Raw genomic sequence first — 24,899 nt, 5'->3', positions numbered from 1 at the left:
CATCAAGCTTTAAAACATATGAATTGTACATATTCCTGAAGGGGAAAAAGAACATCCCAAAGGAATGGAAGCCCTACTGGAGGATATCATAAAGAAAAACTTCCCAAGTATCACTAAAGATTCCAAAACACTACTTTTAAAGGTACAGTGAATTCTGGGTCATCTGAACAAAAATAGGGCATCTCTAAGACGCATTCTAATGAACGTGTCCAAAGTCAAGATGACAGAGAAAATTCTACAAGCAGCCATGAATAAGCACCAATAGACGTATAGGGGCAGACTCATCAGGAGAAGACTGACAGCAAACTTCTCAGCTGAAATTTCTAAGCCAGAAGACAATGGTCATATACCTTTAACCTTCTTTAAAAAAAAAAAAAAAAAAACTAGTTTAAGCCCGGATATCTGTATCCTCATAAAATAAGCTTCTATATTCAGGGGGAAAGCAAATCTTTTACTGATATGCAAACATTGAGGAAATTTGCCACAACAAGACCACCTCTACAGGAAATACTTAGACCTATTCTCTACACTGACCATCACAATTGAACATCACAGTGGACCACCAGCAAACACTCACAAACTAAAGAAAAAAACCTACTTTCCACAATGGTGCAAGGGAACTGACCTTCACAACATAACATGAACAGAACTCCACCACACTTAACAATTCTCTCAATAAATGTTAATGGCTTGAATTCCCCACTGAAAAGGCACAGGCTGGCCAATTGCATAAAAAAGCACAAAGCCATCAATATGCTTTTTCCAGGAAATTCACCTCTCAAAAAAAATATATATGTGTGTGTGTGTGTATATATATATATATATATATATATATATATATATATATATATATCATAGTGAATGGAGTAAAACTGAAAGCTTTTCCATTTAGAGTACGAACCAGACAAGGATATCCTCTGTAACCACTCCTATTCAGCATATTGCTGGAAGATCTGGCTAATTCAGTCAGGCAAGAGAAGTATGTATAAAGGACATCCAATTGGGGGCAGAGGAGGTCAAACTATCTCCCTTTACCAATATATGATCTTATACTTAGAAAACCCCAGAGACTCAACCACGACATTCCTGGAAGTGATCAGGAAACACAGTAATATATGAAATCTAAATATCTAAAATCAATGTCCAGAAATCCTTATAATCCAATCTTTATTGGCCTTTGTATATACTAATAACAGCCAAGTCAAGAAGTTATCCAAAGATACAATTCCCTTCACAGTAGCTTCAAATAAAATGAAATACCTAGGAATAGACCTAACAAGAGAGGTAAAGGAACTTAACAAAGATAATTATGAAACCCTATGGAAAGAAATAACAGAAGACATCAACAAATGGAAGAACATACCATGCTCTTGACTGGGAAGAATCAACATCATTAAAATTTATATACTACCCAAAGCAATCTACAGATCCAATCCAATCCCCATTAAAATACCAACGTCATACTTTCAAGAACTGGAAAAAAATAGTTCTTCATTTTGTATGGAACCAGAAAAAAAAAAAAAAGTATAGCCAAGGCTATTCTTAGTAATAAAAACACCACCAGTGGCATCACTCTACTAGGCTTTAGGTTATATTACAAGTCCACAGTGATCAAAACAGCATGGTATTGGCAAAAAAAGAGACCCAGACATATGGACTGAATACAAAACCAAGAGAGGAAATCAGTCTCTTATCACCATTTGATCTTTGATAAACCAAACAAAAGCATACAGTGGGGAAACAAATCCCTATTCAATAAACAGTGCTGGGAGAACTAGATAAGCACATGTAAAAGACTAAAACTGGACCCACACATTTTGACCTCTTACAAAAATTGACTCAAGATGGATAACAGATTTAAATCTCAGACATGAAATGACAAAAATGCTAGGGTAAAGTGTGGGAAAAAACTCTTGAGGATGTCAGCCTGGGGATAGATTTTTATCAAGACTTCAGTGGCCATTGCAACAACAAAAATAAGCAAATGGGACTTAATTAAACTGAAAATCCTTTCCACAGCTAAGGACACAACAATTAAAGCAAATAGACAGGGCGGTGCCTGTGGCTCAGTCGGTAAGGCGCCGGCCCCATATACCGAGGGTGGTGGGTTCAAACCCGGCCCCAGCTGAACTGCAGCCAAAAAATAGCCGGGCGTTGTGGCGGCTGTAGTCCCAGCTACTCGGGAGGCTGAGGCAAGAGAATTGCCTAAGCCCAGGAGTTGGAGGTTGCTGTGAGCTGTGTGATGCCACGGCACTCTACCGAGGGCCATAAAGTGAGACTCTGTCTCTCCAAAAAAATAAAAAAAAATAAAGCAAATAGACAATCTTCAGAATGGGAAAAGATATTTGCATGTTACCAATCTGACAAAGGCTTGATAACTAGGATTTCTGGAGAACTCAAATTAATGAACAATAAAAAAGAACGAACAATCCCATCTATCACTGGGCAAGAGGCATGAACAGAACCTTCTCTGAGGAAGACAAACAAATGGCTAACAAGTATATGAAAAAAATTCTCACTGTCCCTAATTATCAGAGAAATGCAAATCAAAACCACCCTGAGATACCGCTTAACCCCAGTGAGAATAGCCCACATCACAAGGTCCCAGATTTGCAGATGCTAATTTGGGTGCAGAGAGAGAACACTTTTACACTGTTGTTGGGACTGCAAACTAATGCAGCCTCTTTGGAAGGAAGTATGGAGAATCCTCAAAGAACTCAAATTACACCTCCCATTTGACCCCACAATCCCACTTCTACCCAGAAGAAAATAAATAATCATTTTATCATAAAGAAATTTGTACTAGAATGTTTATCACAGTTCAATTTACAACCACCAAGATGTGGAAACGATCTAAATGCCCCTCAAGTCAGGAATGGATTAACAAGCTGTGGTATATGTATACCCTGAAGTACTATTCAACCCTATGAAAAGATGGTGACTTTACATCTTTTGTATTAACCTGGATGGAGTTGAAACATATTCTTCTTAGTAAAGCATCACAAGAATGGAAAAGCAAATGTCCAATGTACTCAATTTTATTATTAAGCCAATAGACGATGATCTAACACATACCCACACAGGAGAAAAACTATTCAAGTTGGAGGAAGGGGAAATGAGGGAGGGGAGACAGGAGAGAGAAGGGGATTGGTGTGTTCCCACTTAAAGGGCACAAGCTAGGGGTATATGGCACACCTTTTGGTTGTGGGACACAACTACGAGAGGTACTCTACTTAAAAAATTCAACAATTGGGACCTGGTTGTTTGTACCCTCACAATAACCTGAAAAAAAAATCTTTGATAACTTCACACTATGCTAAAAATGAAGACCAAACTCCTCCTCAAGGCTCCAAAGCCCCTACATGGTCTCCTGTATGCCTATTTCTCTGACCTGTTCTTACAGCATGACTCCCCTTACCTTCTTTAATCCAGTCACTGTAGATTAAATATAATTTTAGTCTCTTAAATTAAGGTTACAAGATTTGTTGAACGAAAACCCAGTTAAATTTCAATTTCAGATAAATGACAAAATTTTTTCATTATATCTCAAAGATTACATAAGATACACCTACACTAAAAATTATTCACTATTGGGCGGTGCCTGTGGCTCAAAGGAGTAGGGTGCTGAACCCATATGCCAGAGGTGGTGGTTTCAAACCCAGCCCTGGCCAAAAACCACAAAAAAAAAAAAGAAAAAATTATTCACTATTTACCTGAAATTCAAATTTAACTGGGCACTCGATATTTTTATCTGTAACCCTACTTAAGTGTGTCATTTCCTTCCTGTACCAGGGTCTTAACACATGCTATTCTCACTTCATAAAATGCTCTTTTCTCACCCTTCTGCTCGTAAAGCTGTTGTAAGGAATATATAAGGCAAGATTTATAAAGTATATATCACAGTATTTAGCACAAAGATGTTATTCAACAAATGGTATAATAATTATTAAAAGTTTTTTATTCTTAGTTTGTCTTTTATATTATACTAATTTTGTCGAAATTATGCTTTGTCATTTTTATAAGTCATTCTCCACTCTTGGTTCTTTATAAGAGAGCTAGCAAATAATAATATACATATATAACATATAGCATTTCAACTTATCAAGTATTTTTACATATATGATTTCAACTTAGCCTTCCTGGTAATACTGTAATATAATCATTATTGGTATTATTTTATTCACTTCACAAATGAAGTGATAACCAGGTAAAGTTTTAAGTCAGATAGCTGGCAAGTAGTAAAAGCAGTAATGAAGTCCAGGCCTTTCAGCCTTTTAGCTTCAAAAGTTAAAATTTTACAGCTAAGGTGGTGTCTGTGGCTCAAAGGAGCAAGGCACCAACCCCATATACGGAGGTGGTGAGTTCAAACCCAGCCCCGGCCAAAAACTGCAAAAAAAATTTTTACAGCTATATGACATTGCCTCCCCATCCATTTTCAGTCTATAACCTTCCTATACCACTACCACTACTATTAATAACTACTACTAGCAGTAATACTAAGACTAATCATTAATAACAAATGCAACAGCTAATGTTTATGGTATACTTTCTGTGAGCCAGGAACTTTTAAAAAGTGCTTTGTATGCATTATTTTATTCTCAAAATCATCCTATGAATTAGACAGGCTAGTATTTTCTCAATTTTCACAGAAACTCTGTACCCCAATTTCTATAAGCAACCTGTTCAAGGTCAAAAAGCTAGTGTGAGAACAAGGATTCAAAGCCATGCAGTTCAGCTATATGATCTGAGCTCTTGTCCTCTTACAGTCTAGATAGAATGTACCCATGGGATCTTAGCATAACTCTTGATGCACCATCATATATGATATGCACATGCATACATCTAAGCAACAGGCTACCCTTCTTCTATGAAGATGGTGATACCAATAGTCCACATGGATACTCCTCCATGTCAACTTATGACAAACATTATGACTTTTTGATAAACCAGTTATATTTTCTGCCCTTATTACCTTGCAGACAATATTATAAGTTTATAACGATGACAGGCCTGGCTTGGAAAAAGAGTGAAACAAATTGGTGTAATACTTAGCATAAAAATTACATGATTTTTGTAAAGCCATCTTCCTTAATATGCTTGTCAATTTCATTGACTCAGATGTTTCCTGATATTGTCATGCATACAAAAATTATGTATGTATAGACATACATACATACATATATACATCTCTCAACCATCCATCCCACTGTACATCTTGACAATTGCAAAAATCTACAAAAAAAATTGCCATCACAGTTTTTAAATTGCTACTGCACATTATAAAAACGCATATGCATATAATTAAGAAATTTTTACACTATATTTTATTTTACATTTCTTAGAAAAACTGTTTGCTAGCAGCTTCGGAACCTCCAATTTCCAGTTAAAACATAGGACAGGATATGGTAATAACATAAAGGCTTAGCAGTTATATATCAGAAAAATAACAACAAAACCATTATAAGAGTCTAAAAATTTATAGTAGCTGTTCTCACGTTTATCAGAAGGGCTGGAATTTGACAAGGAAACTAAATAAAATCTATGTTGCTTCAGATCACAGGTCTTGGAGTAAAGATAAATCTGGGTATAAATCCTAGTTCTTCTTATTTACCATCTGTTATTTAATCTCTCAGAGAGTGTTTTCTTATCTTTAAAATGGGTATAATATCTACTTTGCAGGGAAATCATGAAGACTGAATTAGAATGTATGTAAATCTTGAACTCCAATGGCTGGCACTTGGTACATGATAGATTCTCAACAATCCAAATATCTCTAATCCTCCTGCGTTGCCTGGTGTTCGTGCATCAACCTGACACAGATTTTGTTCCTTTTAGACCTAGGGAGCTGCCTGATAACTGTCTGATGTCCCTCCCATACATCACCCTAAAATCCTCATTTTTTCCTTTGGAATCCCAGCAACAGTGTTCATCTAGCCTTTGTCTTTGGGGAACCAGAAACAAGGAAGCCAGTCTTAGCAACTTATAATGAAGGAAGATGGTTACACTGAGTTCTTGTGTGACTACCCCCAATTGATGGACTCTCAATTCAAGATAACTCCACAGCTACAAGAATCTATACTTTGAATCTGAAGACATGCCTACCTTAAATAATATCAGTTAAATATTCAGAAAAATGTCTGTTGTGTAAGTATCATTCTTTACACAATTACTATATGCTAGAAAGTATGTCAAATGCTTTATTTCATTGAATTCTTACAACAACCTTCTGTGAGAGATTATTGCTCATTCATTTAACAGCAAATATTATTATTTATAATCAAGTATTAATTGAATGTTGCCAATATTAGGAATGTAATAGTAAACAAAAGAGACAAAAATTTCTCCCCTCACAAAGCTTGCTTTCTACCATAGGGAGATATCCTGAGAGAGGTTTAGTAACCCACAGATTATCATTCAATAAGTAACAATGCCAAAACTCAAAAGAAGATCTGTAAATAGCCTAGAAATAAACCTTCACATATATAGACAATTGATTTTTGACAAGGGCGCCAACACCATTCAGTAGAGAAAAGACAGTCTTTTCCAGAAATGTTACTGGGAAAACTGGGTATCCACATGTAAAAGAATGAAAATGAACCCCTATCTCACACCATATATAAGAACTAACTCAAACTTGTGCAAAGACCTAACCATAGAAAACACAGGAGAAAAGCTTCATGACATTGGATCTTCCAAGAACTCTTGATATGACACCAGAAGCACAGACAAGAAAAAAAAAATTGATAAAATGGACTACATTAAATTTAAAAACTTTTGTGCATTAAAGGACACTAAAAACAATGAAAAGGAAACCCACAAAATGGGAGAAAATATTTGCAAATCACATATCTGGTAAGACATTAATATCTAGAATATAGAAAGAACTTCAGCTCAACAACAACAACAAAAACAACATGATTAAAAAATGGACAAAGAACTTGAATGAACATATCTCCAAAGAAGATATGCAAATGGCCAAAGAGCACATGGAAAGATGATCAATATCATTAGTCTTTAGGGAAATGTAAATAACAACAATTAAATACTATTTTATATATAGTATCAACAAGACATAATAACAAGTGTTGACAGGAACATGGAGAAATTGGAACCTTCCTACAGTTCTGGTAAAAATGCAAACTCTGGAAAACAGTTTGGTGGTTCCTCAATAATTTAAACCACAGAATTACCATTCAACTCAGCAATTTTACTCCAAGGTATATACTTAAATGAACTGTGAATAGGTTCGTCAAACAAAAACTTGTACACTCATGTTCATAGCAGTATTATTCATAATAATCCAAACACGGAAACAATCCAAAAAATGTAGTATATACATACAATGAAATATTATTCAACTATAAAAATGAATAAAATTCTGATGCATGGTACAACATGTGAACATTGGCTAAGTTAAATAAGCCACTAGGAAAAGGAACAATACTGCATGATTCCACTTATATGAAGTACTTAGAGTAGTCAATGCATAGAGACAGAACATATATATTAATGATTGATAGGAGCTTGGGAGAAGTGGAGAATGGGGGATTGGTTAATGGGTAAAAAGAATATTAATTTGGGAGCATGAAAACATTCCAGAAATGGATGTTGGCAATGGGTTGTACAATATTGTTAATGTATTTAATGCCACCATCTTGCACATCTAAAAATAGTTGAAATGGTAAATTTTATGAGATTATATAAAACCACAATAAGCAACAACAAAAAAGCGGATTTGTGACTCTTTAGCTTATGGTCTTACATACTATATAGTACACAGCCAAGAAATAACTGCTTAGAGTAACCCAAAGAAAGCTCCATTCAGTATATTTGTCTTCATGTAGAGTTGCAGTGAAACAATAAGAAGCATATAGAACACTTGGCATCATCACAGTATTATTTGAGAAAATCATTTACACAGTTATTAAGCCCCACATGCATCACTGAAGAACAATTTTAAATGAACAAATCTAAATGAAAACCCTTATTTCAAATGGGAAAATTGCTAACTCAGCTGTAAATGATTATCAGGATAGTTCTTTTTAAAACAATTTCCTTAAGCTGGGGTTAAAACCTGTTATGTGATTTTGCCTAACATAGCAAACATGCAGATTCTAAGTACTAAACTTCTCTTGCTTATATGTCATGGCCCCACCATTTGGAAATACTGGCTGCCTCTAGTACAATGTGATTATTTCTATTTTTCTTCTCTCCTTTTTTGCCTAATTCATTGGAAAAGTTTCAACATGGACAAGGCTAAATCCTTAGAAAAATAAGGCAAAATAGAGTTTTCAGGTAATTTGGGGCTATATTGATTTTTGGAAGGAACGACAGAGCTTAAACTATTAAACAATGAAAATATTTTTAGGCTAAACAATATATGATAGATGTAACCCTCATTTAATGAGCAAACATGTAATATTGGAAATGTGATAGAATCCAGGTGCACATGAGAAGGCTCTCTAGGTGTTCATACTATTGGTAGCCTTTTGTCATTGCCTCTACCACTGCCACTAAGTAAGTATGAATTTCCTTAAGACTGACCAAGTGTCTCCCCCTTTGCTTCTTCATTGCCCCTCTAGTATAGCACAATGGTTTAAACACTACTACTACTACGACTACTACTACCCTGTTTCCCCGAAAATAAGACAGTGTCTTATTTTAAGGTGTGCTCCCAAAGATGAGCTAGGTCTTATTTTCAGGGGATGTCTTATCTTTCCTGTAAGTAGGTCTTATTTTTTGAGGATGTCTTATTTTCGGGGAAACAGGGTATTACTACTACTACTACTATAACTACTACCACCCCCACCACCACCACCTAACATTTAGCGAGTACCCTATGCTAAGAACTATGCCATATACATTGCCTCTTTAATTATCACAACTTTATAGAGTTGATACCCTATTATCCTTTTTTTTATAGGTGATAAAATGAAGACTAATAGGAGGAGACTTGCAGTAAATGGCGGAGCTGGGACTCAAACCCTGACTTTAGGCTATGAAGACTGCCACGTTAGACCTCTCCATAATCTTCCACTTAGAATCCAAAATCTCATTTACAACAATATGTTCTAAATTCACACTACAGATTTTATATCCACCAGTCAGCTACAGAACTCAACCTCATTAATTAAACAGCATGAAGCAACACAACTCATCTATTGACATGAGTCTTTCCCAAGGCAGTTGGTTCCTTCCTTTAGCCCAGATCCTAGGAGCAATTTGAGAGACCTTTGTTCTAAAATTCCTTCTCTTCTTTAACTCCACACCAGATAAAGTGCTCAATTCTCTAAGGAATGAAACCTCCCATTTGTTAATGAAAGGCAATTGGAAAACAGAGTTTTATATATATATATATATATATATACACACACATATATATTCACCTTTGTCATTTCCTAATATATCCTTCTCTGTACTGAAATATACCTGTGGACTACTTGGCATACATAACTACTGAGTGACTATTTGTCATGAAAGTTTTAGAATTCACCTGCTTGAAGGCAGAAGGCCTAGAGAAGTCAGTCTCTTGAAATTATTTTCATCTCACATATTATGTGATTTCCCAGGGCAATGTTAAAAAAATTACTGGTTGAAAATTCTGTTTGTCCTGTCCTTCCGATCCTCGTTCCGTTCATGACAATGCCACAGCCTTGAAACACCCCACTGGAGCATGGTGGAGAAAGTATGGTGCCATCTCTGACAGTGCATAATTAATATTCTATTGTTTACTTCACAAAAGTCCAGGTCCCATCAAGAACATAATCCTCTTGATAAATGGACAGTTATGATAACAAAAAGCTAGAGTAGCAAGAAAGAACAGTTTTCTTAATATAGTATCATATTCTCTTCTTTCCTTCAAAATTTTGAGCACCAAAACAAAAAAAAAATACAATTTTGAGTACCTACTGTGTGTATGACATTGTTCTAGGCACTGAGGATATAAAGCATATAAGATGGGGTTTTGTGGAGGACTGTCGTTTCATACAGAAGGCAGACAAGTTAAATAACATTCACAGTGTACGGTGTATTATAGTTAAATGTGGTGACAGGAATAAGCATAGAATTCTAAGGAACACCAGACTTGACAAAGAGTAGTCAAGGAAAAGCTTTTAGAGTATGTGTCACTCGCAGTGAAAGAAAAAAAAAAAAAGAAAGTAAAAGTTAAAACTGACTATGGCAGTGCCCGTAGCTCAGTGGGTAGGGTGTTGGCCACATACACTGAGGCTGGCGGGTTCGAATCTGGCCTAGGCCAGCTAAAACAACAATGAGAACTGCAACAACCAAAAAGAAAAATAGCTGGGCATTGTACTGAGCACCTGTGGTCCCAGCTACTTGGGAGGCTGAGGCAAAAGAATCGCTTAAGCCCAAGAGTTTGAGGTTGCTGTGAGCTGTGATGCCACAACACTCTACCCAGGGCAATATCTTGAGACTCTGTCTCAAAAAAAAAAAAAAAAAGTTGGGAGGCACCTGTGGCTCAGTGAGAAGGGCGCAGACCTCATATACCCGACCAAACTGCAACAAAAAATAGCCAGGTATTGTGGCAGGTGCCTTTAGTCCCAGATAGTCTGAAGGCTGAGGCAAAAGAATTGCCTAAGCCCAAGAACTGGTGGTTGCTGTGAGCTGTGATGCAACAGCACTGTACTGAAGTTGACAAAATGAGACTCTGTCTCTTAAAAAAAAAAAAGTTAAAACTGACTCAAACTGTGCAAAATCAATTCATGCAACCAAAACACAGTGCCCTTGTAAGATGCACCGCTGGTGTAATCCCACCAATCCCCTTCCCTACAAGGGTATATGTGAAACTTGGTAAACGGTCTGTGAAGCTAGTGAATGATGCCCCATGATTATATCAATGTACACAGCTATGATTTAATAAAAAAAAAAACAGTACCCTTGTAACATTCTGAAACTAAAAAAAAATTAAACAGGGGTGATGCATTTAAAGCAGTTGGTATGGAAACAAGAGGAAAGATTGAAGAAACATTGAAGAGGTAGTATCTCGTCTATAAGACTTTGTGTTAGATTGTGCATGGGGAAGAAGTAAAAAGGAGTTATCTAGAACAAATCCCTCTTATCTGGCTTGGATAAGTACACAGATAGTAGTACTACTCACTGAGAGGAACAGGAATGAGGAGCAGGTTTAGAGTGAGAGAAGATAAATACAATTTAGGATAAATTGATTTTAAGCTGCCTATGGGACATTGAAAATATTTCCAATAGAAACTGTACTGGAGCCTAGTGGGTATGGAGCACAGGAAAGAGGTCTGAACTGTAGATTTTGACTTCAAAATCATTCCCACATAGATAAGAATTAAAGCCACTGATTTTAAAAGAGGTCATGCTGGGAGAATGTATAAATAACAAGAGAAAAAAAGACAAGGGTACAGACCTAGGAAATCTGTCATAGATCACTTAACAATGGGGATATTTTCTGAGAAATGTGTCATTAGGAGATTTTTTCATTATGCAAACATAATAGAGTGTACTTACATAAACATAGATGGTATAGCATACTACACACTTAGGCCATATGGTATAGCCTTTTCTTCCTAGGCTACGAACATGTACCGAATATTGTAAGCAATTATAACATAATGGTAAGTATTTGTGTATTAAACATATATAAACATAAAAAAAACATAGTGCTACAACATCACTAGGTGATAGGAATTGTTATGGGACTACCATCACAAATATAATCTCTCATTGACAGAAATGTCATTATGTGATGACACATGTCTATACCAACATTTAAGAGATGAGAAGGAAAAGATCTAAACAAAATTGAGAAGAAAAGCAAGAGAAGGAGAAAAAAATAAAATAGCCTACTGCCGCATAAACCAAAGGAAAGAGTTCAAAGAACATAACACACAGAATGCGAGGAAATATTTATAAGTCTTATCTCTAATAAAGATTTAGTACATAGACTATGTCAAAAATTCTTGCAATTCAAAAATTAGATGCATGATACAATTTAGAAATGGGCAAAGGATCTGAAAAGACATTTCTACAAAAAAGATATACAAATGGCCAATAAGCACAAGAAAAGATTCTCAATGGCATTAGTCTTTAGGAAAATGAACATCAAAACAACAATTAGATACTACTTTATACCCAGTAAGATGGCTACAATAAAAAAGAGCGACAATAATAAGTATTAGCAAGAATGTGGAGAAATTATATGCTGCTTATGAAAATAAGCAGCATACCTTATATGCTGCTTGTGAGAATATAAAATGGTTCAACACTTGAAGAAAATAATTTGACAGTTTCTTAGTAAGTTAAGCAGCACTACCACATGACCCAATAATTACACTACTAAGTATATACCCCAAAGGAAAGGAAAATAGGTATTCAAACAAAAACTTGTACATCTCCATGTTCATAGCAACATCATTCACAATAGATCAAAGGTAGAAAAGAACCAAATGTACATCAATAGATGAACAAACAAAACATGGTATATCTATATAATGGAATTTTATTCAGCAAAACAAGGGAATAAAGCAGTGATGTAAGCTACAATATGGATGAACCTTGAAAATATTATGCTAACACAAAGAGTCCAGACACAAAAGGCCACATATTGTATGACTCTATATGAAATATCCAGAATAGGTACATTCATAAAGAAGTAAATTCATTCAAAAGTATATTAGTGGTTGATAGGGGATGGGGAAAATGAGGAATTGGGCCATGACTACTAATGGGTATAGGGTTTCTTTGTGGGGTAATGAAAATGTTCTGGAAAAAGACTGTGGTCATACTTGCACATCTCTGTGAACATACTAAAAACCAATGGATTTTATGATTTTTATTTATTTTTAAATTTCATAGTAATATGAGGGTACAAATGATTAGGTTATAGTGTTTGCATTTCTAAGATAAAGTTCAAGTTGTAGTTGAGTCCTTCACACAGGGGGTGTGTTGTACACCCTGATATAGTGTCCATTAGGTGAGAGTTTACCAATACTCCACCCTGCTTCCCTTTCCCCTTTCCTTCCTTCCCCATCCCCTCCACTTGAATATAATTGTGTTATTTTCTTGTGTGGGTGTGTAGTTGTTCATCTGTTGGTTTCATATTAATATTGAGTATATTGGATACCTGGCTTTCCTATTTTTGTGATACTTTACTAAGAATGTTCTTCAACTCCATCCAGGTAAATACAAAATGTAATGTTTCCATCTTTTTATGGCTGAATAGTACTCCATGGTATTACATGTACCACAGTTTATTAATCCATTCACAGTTTGATAGGCACTTGGGTTGCATCCATGTCTTGGCAATTGTGAACTGAGCTGCAATAAACATTGGAGTGCAAATGTCCTTATAGTAAAAACATTTTTTATCTTCCGGGATTGTGGGATCAAATAGAAAGTCTACTTTAATCTCTTTGATGATTCTCCATACTTCTTTCCAGAGAGGTTATATTAGTTTGCAATCCCATCAGCAGTGTAAAAGTGTTCCCTTCTCTCCACATCCAACCAGCATCTGCAACTTTGGGATGTTGTGATGTGCCCTATTCTTACTGAGGGAAGATGATATCTCAGGGGTTTTGATTTGTATTTCTCTGATGATTTGGGATGATCAGCATTTTTTCATGTGTTTGGTGGTCATTAATTTGTCTTCTACCAAGATGTTTCTGTTCAAGTCTCTTGCCCACTTATAGATGGGATTGTTTACTTTTTTCTTGTTGATTAGTTTGAGTTCTCTGTAGATTCTAGTTATCAGCCTTTGTCAGATCCATAACAGCATGCAAATATATTCTCCCATTCTGAAGGTTGTCTGTTTGCTTTAGTTCTTATACCCTTAGCTGTGCAGAAGCTGTTTAATTTGATTATGTCCCATTTATTTATTGTTAGTGTTGCTGCAATTACCAAGGGGATCTTCTTCATAAATTCTTTTACCAAGCTGATAGCATCAAGAGTTTTTCTCACACTTTCTTCTACATTTTTACTGTTTCATGTCTTAAATTTAAATCTATTATCCAGCAAAAGTCTATTTTTGTTAGTGGTGAGAGATATGTGGAACCAGTTTCAGTCTTTTACATGTGGCTAACCAGTTCTCCCAGCACCATTTATTAAATAAGGTTTCTTTTCCACAGTATATACTTCAGTTTATCAAAGATCAAATGGCAATATGTGGGCTAGGTTCATCTCTACATTCTCTATTCCATTCCATAAATTTATATCTGTATTTTTGTGCCAGTACCATGCTATTTTGATCAATGTAGGTTTACAGTATAACCTGAAGTATGATAAAGTGATGCCTTCACATTTCTTTTTATTAAATTTTTTTATTAAATTATAAACACAGAGATCATGTATACATTAATGTATTTATGGGGTACAATGTGCTGATTTCATACAGAATTAGGAATGCTAACATCACACTGGTTAATATATACCTCATCTCATTTACTTATTGTGTTAAGACATTTACATTCTATACTAATAGATCAAACATGTACTCTTGCATTATGCAACATTGGTGTGATCCCACCATTCACCCTCCCTTGAACTAACCTTCCCACTCCCTTCCCATCCCCACATCCTCCCTCCTTCATCTTGGGCCCTAGTTGTGATCTATTCTTCATATAAAAGTGTGAGTGATTGTAAATCGATTTCGTAATAGTACTGAGTACATGGAATAAATTTTCTTCCATTCTTGAGATACTTTACTAAGAAGGATATGTTCCAGCTCCATCCATGTAAATGTAAAGGAGGTAAAGTCTTCATCTTTTTTAAGGCTGCATAATATTCCATAGTATACATATACCACAATTTATTAATCCATTCATGGGTCGATGGGCACTTGGGCTTTTCCGTGACTTGGCTATTATGAATTGAACTGTAATGAACAATATGATACAAATATCTTTGTTGCCAAGTGATTTTTGGTCTTTTGGATATACACCTAAGTAGAGGAATTGCAGGATCAAATGGCAGGTCTACTTTTAGATACCTGAGTATTCTCCGTATTTCTTTCCAAAAGGGACATATTAGCATGCACTTCCACCAGCAGTGCAGAAGTGTACCCTTTTCTGTACATCCATGACAACACCTATAGTTGTGGGATTTTGTTATGTGAGCCAGTCTTACGGGAGTTAGATGACAACTCAAAGTGGTTTTGATTTGCATTCCTCTGATGATTAAAGATGAGAATTTTTTCATGTGTCTGTAGGCCATGCGCCTATCTTCTTCAGAAAAGCTTCTGTTCAAGTCCCTTGTTCACAATGAAATGGGATTACTTATTCTTTTCTTTCTTTTTTTTTTTTTTTTTTTTTGTAGAGACAGAGTCTCACTGTACCGCCCTCGGTAGAGTGCCATGGCGTCACACGGCTCACAGCAACCTCTAACTCTTGGGCTTATTCGATTCTCTTGCCTCAGCCTCCCGAGCAGCTGGGACTACAGGCGCGCGCCACAACACCCGGCTATTTTTCTGTTGCAGTTTGGCCGGGGCTGGGTCCGAACCCGCCACCCTCGGCATATGGGGCCGGCGCCCCACTCACTGAGCCACAGGCACCGCCACTTGTTCTTTTCTTATAAATAAGTTAGAGTTTTCTGTGGATTCTGTTATCAAACCTTTGTTAGAAGCACAACCTGCAAATATCCTCTCCCATCCTGAGGGCTGTCTGCTTCCTTTACTTCTCTGTTCTTGGCTGTGCAGAAGCTTTTTAGTTTGATCAGATCCCAGTAATGTATTTTTGGTGTTGCTTCAATTTCCCAGGGGGTCTTCCTCATAAAGTATTCTCCCAGGCCAATTTCTTCAAGTGTTTTTCCTGCACTCTCTCCAAGAATCTTCATAGTTTCATGTCTTAAGTTTAAATCTTTTATCCAGTGAGAGTCAATTTTTGTTAATGGTGAAAGGTGTGGGTCCAGTTTCAGTCTTTTACAAGTCACCAGCCAATTCTCCCAGCACCATTTATTAAATAGGGAATCTTTCCTCCAATTTATATTTCTGATGGGCTTATCAAAGATCAAATGATGGTAAGTGTTTGGGTTCATCTCTTGGTTCTCAATTCTGTTCCATACATCTACCTCTCTATTTTTGTGCTAATACCATGCTCTTTTGATCAGTATAGATTTACAGTATAGTTTGAAGTCTGGTAGCATGATTACTCCTGATTTGTTTTTATTTCTGAGTAATGTCTTGTCTATTTGAGTTTTTTTCTGGTTCCGTATAAAACTAAGTACTATTTTTTTTTCAATTTCTGTAATGTATGACAATGGTGCTTTAGTAGGGATTGCATTAAATCTGTAGATTGCTTTGGGTATGGACATTTTAACAATGTTGATTCTTCTCAGCCATGAGCATGGTAAGTTTTTCCATTTGTTAACATCTTCAGCTATTTCTTTTCTCACAGTTTCATATTTCTCTTTATGGAGATCTTTCATGTTCTTTGTTAGGCAAATTCCCAGATATTTCCTCTTCTTTGGCACTACTATGAAAGGAATAGAGTTCTGGACTATATTTGCAGCCTGACTATTGTTGGCATGTATAAAAGCTACTGATTTGTAAGTATTGATTTTGTATCCTGAGACCCTGCTTTATTCCTTGATCATTTTTAAGAGTTTTGAAATTGAGCCCCTGGAATTTTCCAGGTATAGGATCATATCATCAGTGAAGAGTGAGAGTTTGAACTCCTCTCACCCTATTTGGATACCCTTGATCACCTTCTCTCTGCCTGATTGCGATGGCTAAGACTTCCATTGCAATGTTACAAACAGTGGAGACAATGGGCAACCTTGCCTGGTTCCTGATCTGAGTGGAAATGTTTTCAATTTTACTCCATTCAATATGATACTGGCTGTGGGTAACTGTGGATGGCCTCTATCAGTTTTTAAAAAGTCCCTTCTATACCTATTTTCTAAAGTGTTCTGATCATGAAAGGATGTTGGATATTGCCAAAAGCTTTTTGTACATCCATTGAGAGAATCATATGGTCTTTGTTTTTTAGTTTGTTTATGTGATGTATTATATTTATGGATTTAGGTATATTGAACCAACCTTGAGACTCTGGGATAAAACCCACTTAGTCATGGTGTCTAATTTGTTTGATGTATTGCTGGATTCCATCTGCTAGGATATTATTGAATATTTTTACATCTATGTTCATTAAAGATATTGGTCTATAGTTTTCTTTTCTTGTTTGGTCTTTTCTTGGTTTGGGGATCAGGGTGATACTTGCTTCATAGAATGTGTTGGGGAGTATTCCTTCTTTTTTGGTATTTTGGAAAAGGATAAGTAATACAGGTACTAGTTCCTTTTTAAAGGTTTGGTAGAATTCTGATGTGAGGCCATCTGGTCCTGGACTCTTCTTTTTTGGGAGATTTCATATAGTTGATTCTATTTCAGTACTTGATATAGGTCTGTTCAGCATTTCCAATTCTTTCTGATTAAGTCTAGGAATTTGGTGTACTTCCAAGTATTGATCAATTTATTTCAGGTTTTTTATATTACTGAGAATAAAGTTCTTTGTAGTATTCATTAAGGATTTTTTGAATCTCTGAGGTGTTGATATTGTGTCTTTGTCATTTCTGATTGATGATATTATGGACTCTAATTTTCTATTTTTGTTTAGGTTTATCAATTTTGTTGAATTTTTCAAAAACCCAACTTTTTGATTCATTGATCTTTTAAATAATTATATTTTTCTCTTCCATTTAATTCTGCTCTTATTTTAGCTATTTCTTTCCTTCTGCTGGGTTTGAGGTTGGAATCTTCTTCCTTTTCCATTTGCTTACAATGTCCCATTAAGTTAATGACTTCCTCTCTTTCTGTTCTCTTGAGGAAGGCTGGCAACACTATAAATTTCCCTCTTAGGATTGCCTTTGCAGTATCCCAGAGGTTCTGATAATTCATGTCTTCATTATCGTTTTGTTCCAAAAATTTGGCAATTTCCTTCTTAATCTCCTCTATGATCCAGCTATCATTCAGCATAAGGTTATTTCATTTCCATGTCTTTGTATGAGTATGCAGATACCTGTTATTGGTGAGTTCAACTTTTATTGTGTGATGATCCAAGAAAATACAAGGAATAATTTCTATACTTTTAAATTTGCTGAGGTTAGACTTATGACCTAAGATGTAATCAATCAAGATGTTCCATGGGCTGATGAGAAGAATGGGTACTTAATTTTGTTAGGATGAAATGTTTTATAGATGTCTGTTAAGTTCAATTCTTGTATTGTTAAGTTTAAGCCCAAAATTTCTTTGCTTAGTTTCTTATTGGAAGATCTATGCAATACTGCAAAGGGGTGTTAAAATCTCCAACTATGATGGTGCTGGAAGATATTAAATTGCTCATTTCTGTTAGAGTCTCCTTTATAAATTGAGCGTTCTGGTTGGGGGCATAAATGTTAATAATTGCCATCTCATCATGTTGAGTGTTTCCCTTAACAAATATGAAGTGACCATCCTTATCTTTCCTTATTTTTGTTGCTTTAAAGCCTAGTGTATCTGCAAATAAAATTGCCACCCCTGCCTTTTTCTGATTTCCGTATGCCTGGATTACAGATGCCCATCCCTTCACCCTGAGTCTATATTTATCCTTTAAGACAAGATGAGATTCTTGTATGCAGCAGATATCTGGCCTGAGTTTTTGTATCCAGTCAGCCAACCCATGCCGCTTAAAAGGAAAGTTTAAGCCATTCACATTAATTGAGAGTATTGATAAGCCTGGTGGTATTTTGGATGTCAAGTTTTTTGAAAGACCAGTGGACATTTTGAATTTTTTCACCACTGTGGAAATTGGGTTTTGCTCACAAATTTCAGAGTGAGTTTACTTTGATGGTAGAGCATTGTGCTGGTCATTATGGAGGATGGGTCTGAGGATATCCTGAAGAGCTCTTTTGGGAATGGCAAATTTGTTCAACATGTGTATGTCATTAAAGTATTTAACTTATCTGTCATAAATTAAGCTCAATTTAGCTGGATACAGAATCCTGAGTTGAAAGTTTTTTTGTTTTTAAGATATTAAAGGTCAATGACAATCCTCTTCTGGCTTGAAAAGTTTCAGCAGAAAGATGTGCAGTCATTCTAATATTCTTCCCCTTGTGGGTTATGATTTTCTTATGTATGGCTGCTTGCAGAATTTTCTCCTTCATATAAAATTTGGTGAAGTTAATTACAATGTGTCTAGAAGATGCTTTATTTGGGTTGACTCAGGCTAGGGTTCTAAAATGGTCTGCTATCTGAATTTCAGTGATTCTTGCCATGCTTGGGAAGTTCTCCTCAATTATCTCTTGGAGTACAGTATATGCACCTTTTGGACCATCTTCTTCTCCTTCAGGGATTCCTATGAGCTGAATGCTCTTTTGAAGTGGTCCCACAATTCTCTCAGGGAATAATCCATTTTTGCTCTCCACTTCTCTTCCTCTTTGAGTGTTTGGGAGCATTCAAAAGCTTTGTCTTCAATATCTGAGATCCTTTCTTCTGCCTGATCCATTCACTTACTGAAGGATTCTACTGTATTTCTCAGATCTTTGAGGGCTGCAAGTTCTTGCATCAACATGCCAAAATCATTGGTGATTTTTGTTTCTGAATTAATTGAATTCTTTAGACAACTTTTGAATTGCTCCTTGAATTTCTAATTCCATATTCACCTCCATTCTGTTAATCTTATTTGCAATCCAAATTCTGAATTCGATTTCTGACATCTCAGCCATTTGTTTATAAATGAGATCTTATGTTATGTCTCCTTTGTCACTCCTTGGGGGAGCTGATCTACTCTGATTACTCATGTTGCCCCCGAGTTTTTCCGCTGATTTGGCCACAGGATTATTTTTCACCGTTTGGCTAGAGAAGCTGGCAAGGTGATATTGAATTGAGGGCTCCTAAAGTTGTAATTGACCAGCCCTTTACCAAAGAACTGGGACTGGTGATTGCAGCTTTTCCCTTAGAGCTTTACAAAGGTCCCATTGAGAACTACAGCCTTAAATTCTGGGGACCTGCTTGGTCTGGGGGGGCTCAATGGTGCTGACTTGTATTCAGCTAGTCTCTGCCCAATCCTAGTGAATCAGTAGCATTGGGTTGAAATATCAGCTGTCGAGATACATAAGCAACTAAGATACCCCATCCCCCCACAGGCGACAACTGGCAGGGGAGAATCCCACACTCCCACAACACCACAACCATGGTACAACCTTGGTGGGTCCCCTGGTGATCAGCCAAGGTCAAGAGTACCAAACCAATTGTTCGGGTCAACACAAACACTGATCTGGTGGAGAGGTCAAAAGGTCTTCAACATCTAGGCAGCAGGGGTCCACTGGCAGCTCAATTTGACCCCAGTGGGAGGGACCATGGAGCTGCCACCACTGTTAGGGCCAGTGCTGTCAATGTCTGGGGGGTGCTGTTTGTCTGGGATACTCCTGTGTGCAGGTCACTGGAGCCAGTGGGGAGCAGAATGGCTTGCCACCAGCCACAAGGGTCACAGGAGCTGGGTGGGGAACCAGAGGGTGTAGCTGCTGACGCCTAGCCTCAGGCCGCAGGAGCCAGGTGGGAAGCCAGAGTGCAGAGTTGCTGGCCTCTGGGGCCTCAGGGGTCACAGTAGCTGGGCAGAAGTTGCCAGCCATGGGCCACAGTTCATAGGAACCAGGCAGGGAACCAGAGGATGCAGTCACTGGCCATAGGCAGCATGGGTCGCAGGAGCCAGGCAGGAGTCTCCAGTGCAGGCCACAGGTCGCAGAAGGCGGGAGGAGTCGCTGGCCACAGGCTGCAGGTCTCAGGAGGCAGGCATGAGTTGCCAGCTGTGGGTCACAGAAGCCAGGCAGGGAGCCACATTGGTCAGAGGAGCCAGGTGGTAGTTATCCCCCTTGGGCCACAGGTCACAGGAGCCGAGTTGCCACTGCAGCCACTGGTTGCAGGAGCCTGTCAAGGAACCAAGCCAGGGATCCGGCGGGCTGCAGTCCCCGGTGGTTGGTACCAATGGTCCTGAGCTATGCTCTTTCCAACACGGGTCAAGTCTCTCTCTCCTTATGACTCCCCGCCTCTATTAAAGTTATAGTTTCAGTGCAACTGTCCCACAACTCATGAGATGCCCCACCCTAGCAAAAATCTGCCAAATGCTCCATATTTTTCAGGGAGTAATTTTCCAGACTGCCAGGAGAGGAGCGAGGGGTGGATTGGGATTTCAGGAAGGTAGGGAGAATACCAGATCAACTTTTGGCCCAGGCAAGAGATTGCCCTGGCTTGCAGAGGTATCTCCCCATGGAGGGAGTCCCGGCCCTCAGTGTTCTTTCCCCTTTGTTGAAACAAAAGCTCCTCTGTTCTCTACTGACCTCAAGCCACTTTCCTGGGGTGGGGGAGGAGAAGGATTCCCATCCTCTTTGGGATGTGTTTTCCATGACATTATACGGGTATAAAAATTTTGGTTGAAGTTGAGTTCTACTTTTATGCCATGATGGTCCAAGAAGATACAAGGTATAATTTTTATTCCTTCAATTTGTTGATATTTGATTTGTGCCCTAAGATATGATCAATTTTGGAGGACGATTCATGGCCTGATAAGAATGTATGCTCAATTTTAGTGGGATAAAATGGTCTGTATATGTCTGTTATGTCCATTTGTTCTGATGTTGTGTTTAACCCCTCTTGTTTAGTTTCTGCTTAGAGGATCTGAAATCTCAGGGCTGTTGATCTGTTCTGATTTTTCATGTTGCCAGGGTCCTTCTGCTTGATCCTCTCAGTTTATTTACATGTTTATTATACTTAGGTTGTCCCTAAATATTATTGAGAGATAATCTAATTGGGGACCCTTAGGAAGCACTCCAGAGACCTGTTTGGAGACTAAAACTGGAGAACTGGGGGGGGGGGCGTGGAGATAAGATGGCTGACTGAAGCCAGGTTTCCAGAGAGGTACCCCATAAGGAGAGTTAAAGGACAGAAATTTAGCAAGTAACCTGGCAGATTAGAGGTGACCAAGAGAGAAGGTTGAAGAACGCACATCAACCATGCTGAGGCGAGCTGCAACCCAAAGGATACAAACAAAAGGTAAAAAATCCATCACCAAGTGGACAGGAGTCCCCTTCCCCATAAGAATGCCTTGGAGTACCCCATAAACAAATGAGCAGAGTTCAAAGTCCACCCATTATATCCCACAGGAGACACCCTCTAAAAATCGGCACACCTACTAGGATGCTATGACGCTCTCCTGCCAGACATAAAACTGTATAAAACTGTATATATTCTCTACTTGCAATTTTGAACTCCCACCACTCCCCTCCACTCTCACTCTGAGGTCTGGAAGACTGTCCCCCAGGATTCTAGATTCTTGGTTATTTCCTTGAGAGGTTTGGACAGGGCATAGATTGCTGCTGGTCAGTGCTGATTCTGTGGCACAGGAGTGAGGAGAGGATGGTCGGCTGAGAGGGAACCACACAGGAGTGGCCCCGCCCCAAGGTGGAGAGCACCAGCCGTTTGTGGCAACAGTAGGGCTCACCCCTGGATATTCTGGAGTCACACCCCCTGTCTCTCAGGGCAACCAGAGGAGACCGGGTATCTTCTCAGGTGGCAGCCACTGGTGGAACAGATCTGGGATGGAAACGCAGGCCCCATGAGTAAAGGGTTTGCCCGAGGTGGTACCAGCCTAGGTGGAGCGTGGGGACAAGAAAACGCACGCACAGAGCCAGCATATTCCCAGGGTGGAGATGACCCAGAGGACGACTTTACTGAGCCTAAGATGCACCCGGCCCTCAGGGGATCATCAGCCTAGACAAAGGAGGGCAGGTAGAGGCTGGTACTGACAGGTAACCCTGTTGCAAATACAAACTACTGCTGAGTCTGGGCAGCAGCACAGACAGGGCCTGAGGCACAGGTACTGTGAACTCAAAACAGTTTCTCTTCTGCAGGGGAATTTACCTAGGAAAGAAACAAATTCTGAAAAGTTGTTCTGTTCTGTCAATAACATCAATGGTGGGAGGGGGGCTGGAACTGAGTGAACAGCCCCAGCCTCCATTAAGCACCAGAGTTTGTGAGCCCTCACCTCCCCATGCCAGATAGTGGTAGAGAGCAGCGGCCAGGCTGAGGAGACATAGATCGCCTTGTGATTCCGGCAGGTGCAAGCCCCTGGAGTACCTGCTCATTGGAGGCAACTGGGTAACAGCCCTGTGGGGTTATCAGTGACTGGAGGTGACACAGGTGCAAGGTGGGGAAGGAGGCATCAACCTTCACAGACTAATCTATTTGCTGGGTGGGTCCTCCTGACCTCACGGAGAACCAGAGCAAGTCATATTTGAGTTGTCAGAGACCCCTGCGATCTAGTTGCCACAGACCTTTAAAACTCTCCCACCTGAGAAAGGTGCTGACTTTGGACCTCTTGAACTCAGCCAACTACCCAAGGACTATCCAAGTGGTACCCTGGGTGTGTGGTTGTGGGAAAGTTTGATTTTCCTTTTACAATTGTTTCCTGTGTGGGGTGGGGTGACTTAATTGCTGGTATTTCTCCACAGCTGAGACTTCAATCCAGAGTAACTATTTCACTAGGGTCAGTCAGAGACCAGCTGAAAACAAGACAGAGCCACTTAGCCCCACAACACCCAGCAGGTCCCCAGTTTCTCAGGCCGTAGCACTATACGGGTCCTCAGCAAAGCTCCAGGGGAAAAGGTACAGACACCAGTCCCAGCTTTTGGGCAAAGGGCTGGTTAATCACTACTCCTGGAGCCCCGAAACTAACTTTTCTTTATCCACTCATCTAATCAAATGGTGTAAAACAATCATGGGGCAGAATCAGCAGAAAAACTCTGGTAACATGAATAACCAGAGTAGATCAATGCGCCCCCCCCCCAAGAAAAGATAGGGCTGATGTAACTGAAGATCCCATTCATATCATCTCAGGTAGCCGAGATGTCAGAAAATGAATTCAGAATTTGGACTGCAAACAAGATTAACAGAATGGAAAGTTAGAATTAGAAATTCGAGGAGCAATTCAAAAACTGTCTCAAGAATTCAACGAATTTAAAGACAAAATCACCAAAGATTTTGACACATTGAAGCAAGAACATTCAGCCCTCAAAATCAGAAAAATACAGTAGAATCCCTAAGTAACAGAGTAGAGCAAGCAGAAGTAAGGACTTCTGACATTAAAGACAAAGCCTTAGAATACTCCCAAACTCTCAAACAGGAACAGAAATGGAGAGCAAAAATGGATCATTCTCTCAGAGAGCTCCAGGATAATTTGAAGAAGGCTAATATCCGCCTCATAGGAATCCCTGAAGGCGATGAAGTGGCTTCACAAGGCACAGAGGCTCTTCTCAATGAAATTATGAAAGAGAATTTTCCAGACATGCCAAGAGATTCTGAAATTCAGATAGCAAACAGTTTCAGAACCCCAGCACTACTAAACCAGAAGAAGACGTCCCCCAGGCACATCATAATTAACTTCACTAAAGTTAGTATGATGGAGAAAATTCTGAAAGCAGCCAGACGTAAGAAATCCATTACCTACAAAGGGAAGAATATTAGAATGACTGCAGATCTCTCTGCTGAAACTTTTCAAGCCAGAAGAGGGTGGTCATCAATTTTAATCGCCTAAAGCAAAATAACTTTCAACCCCAGAAAGTTATTTCCTGTAGCCACCTAAACTGAGTTTCATTTATGATGGAAAATTAAATACTTTAAGGACATACACATGTTGAAGAAATTTGCCATAACCAAAACAGATCTTCAGGATATTCACAGACCTATCCTCCATAATGACGAGCCCAATCCTCTACCACAAAAGTAAACTCACTCAGAAACTTTTGATCAAACTCCAAATTCCACAGTGGTGAAAGGATTACAAATGTGCACTGGACATTGAAAAAGCTCAATACCCAAAATTTTACCAGGCTTATCAATATTCTCCATTAACGTGAATGGCTTGAACCATCCTCTAAAGAGGCATAGGTTCGCTGAC

The 24,899-nt window shown here is 38.4% G+C and overlaps 1 protein-coding gene across 2 annotated transcripts in view; it reads right to left on the bottom strand.

Annotated features, from left to right (window-relative positions):
• The window catches only part of EDA (ectodysplasin A), a 554,900-nt gene that overhangs the window by 494,493 nt on the left and 35,508 nt on the right, over positions 1-24,899 (bottom strand). The gene's annotated exons all lie outside the window — the stretch shown is intronic.

Source organism: Nycticebus coucang, chromosome X (genome assembly GCF_027406575.1).
Source record: "Nycticebus coucang isolate mNycCou1 chromosome X, mNycCou1.pri, whole genome shotgun sequence".
Taxonomy (NCBI): domain Eukaryota; kingdom Metazoa; phylum Chordata; class Mammalia; order Primates; family Lorisidae; genus Nycticebus; species Nycticebus coucang.
Note: the sequence above shows the minus strand (reverse complement) of the source record. Positions and strands in the feature narration are given on the sequence as shown.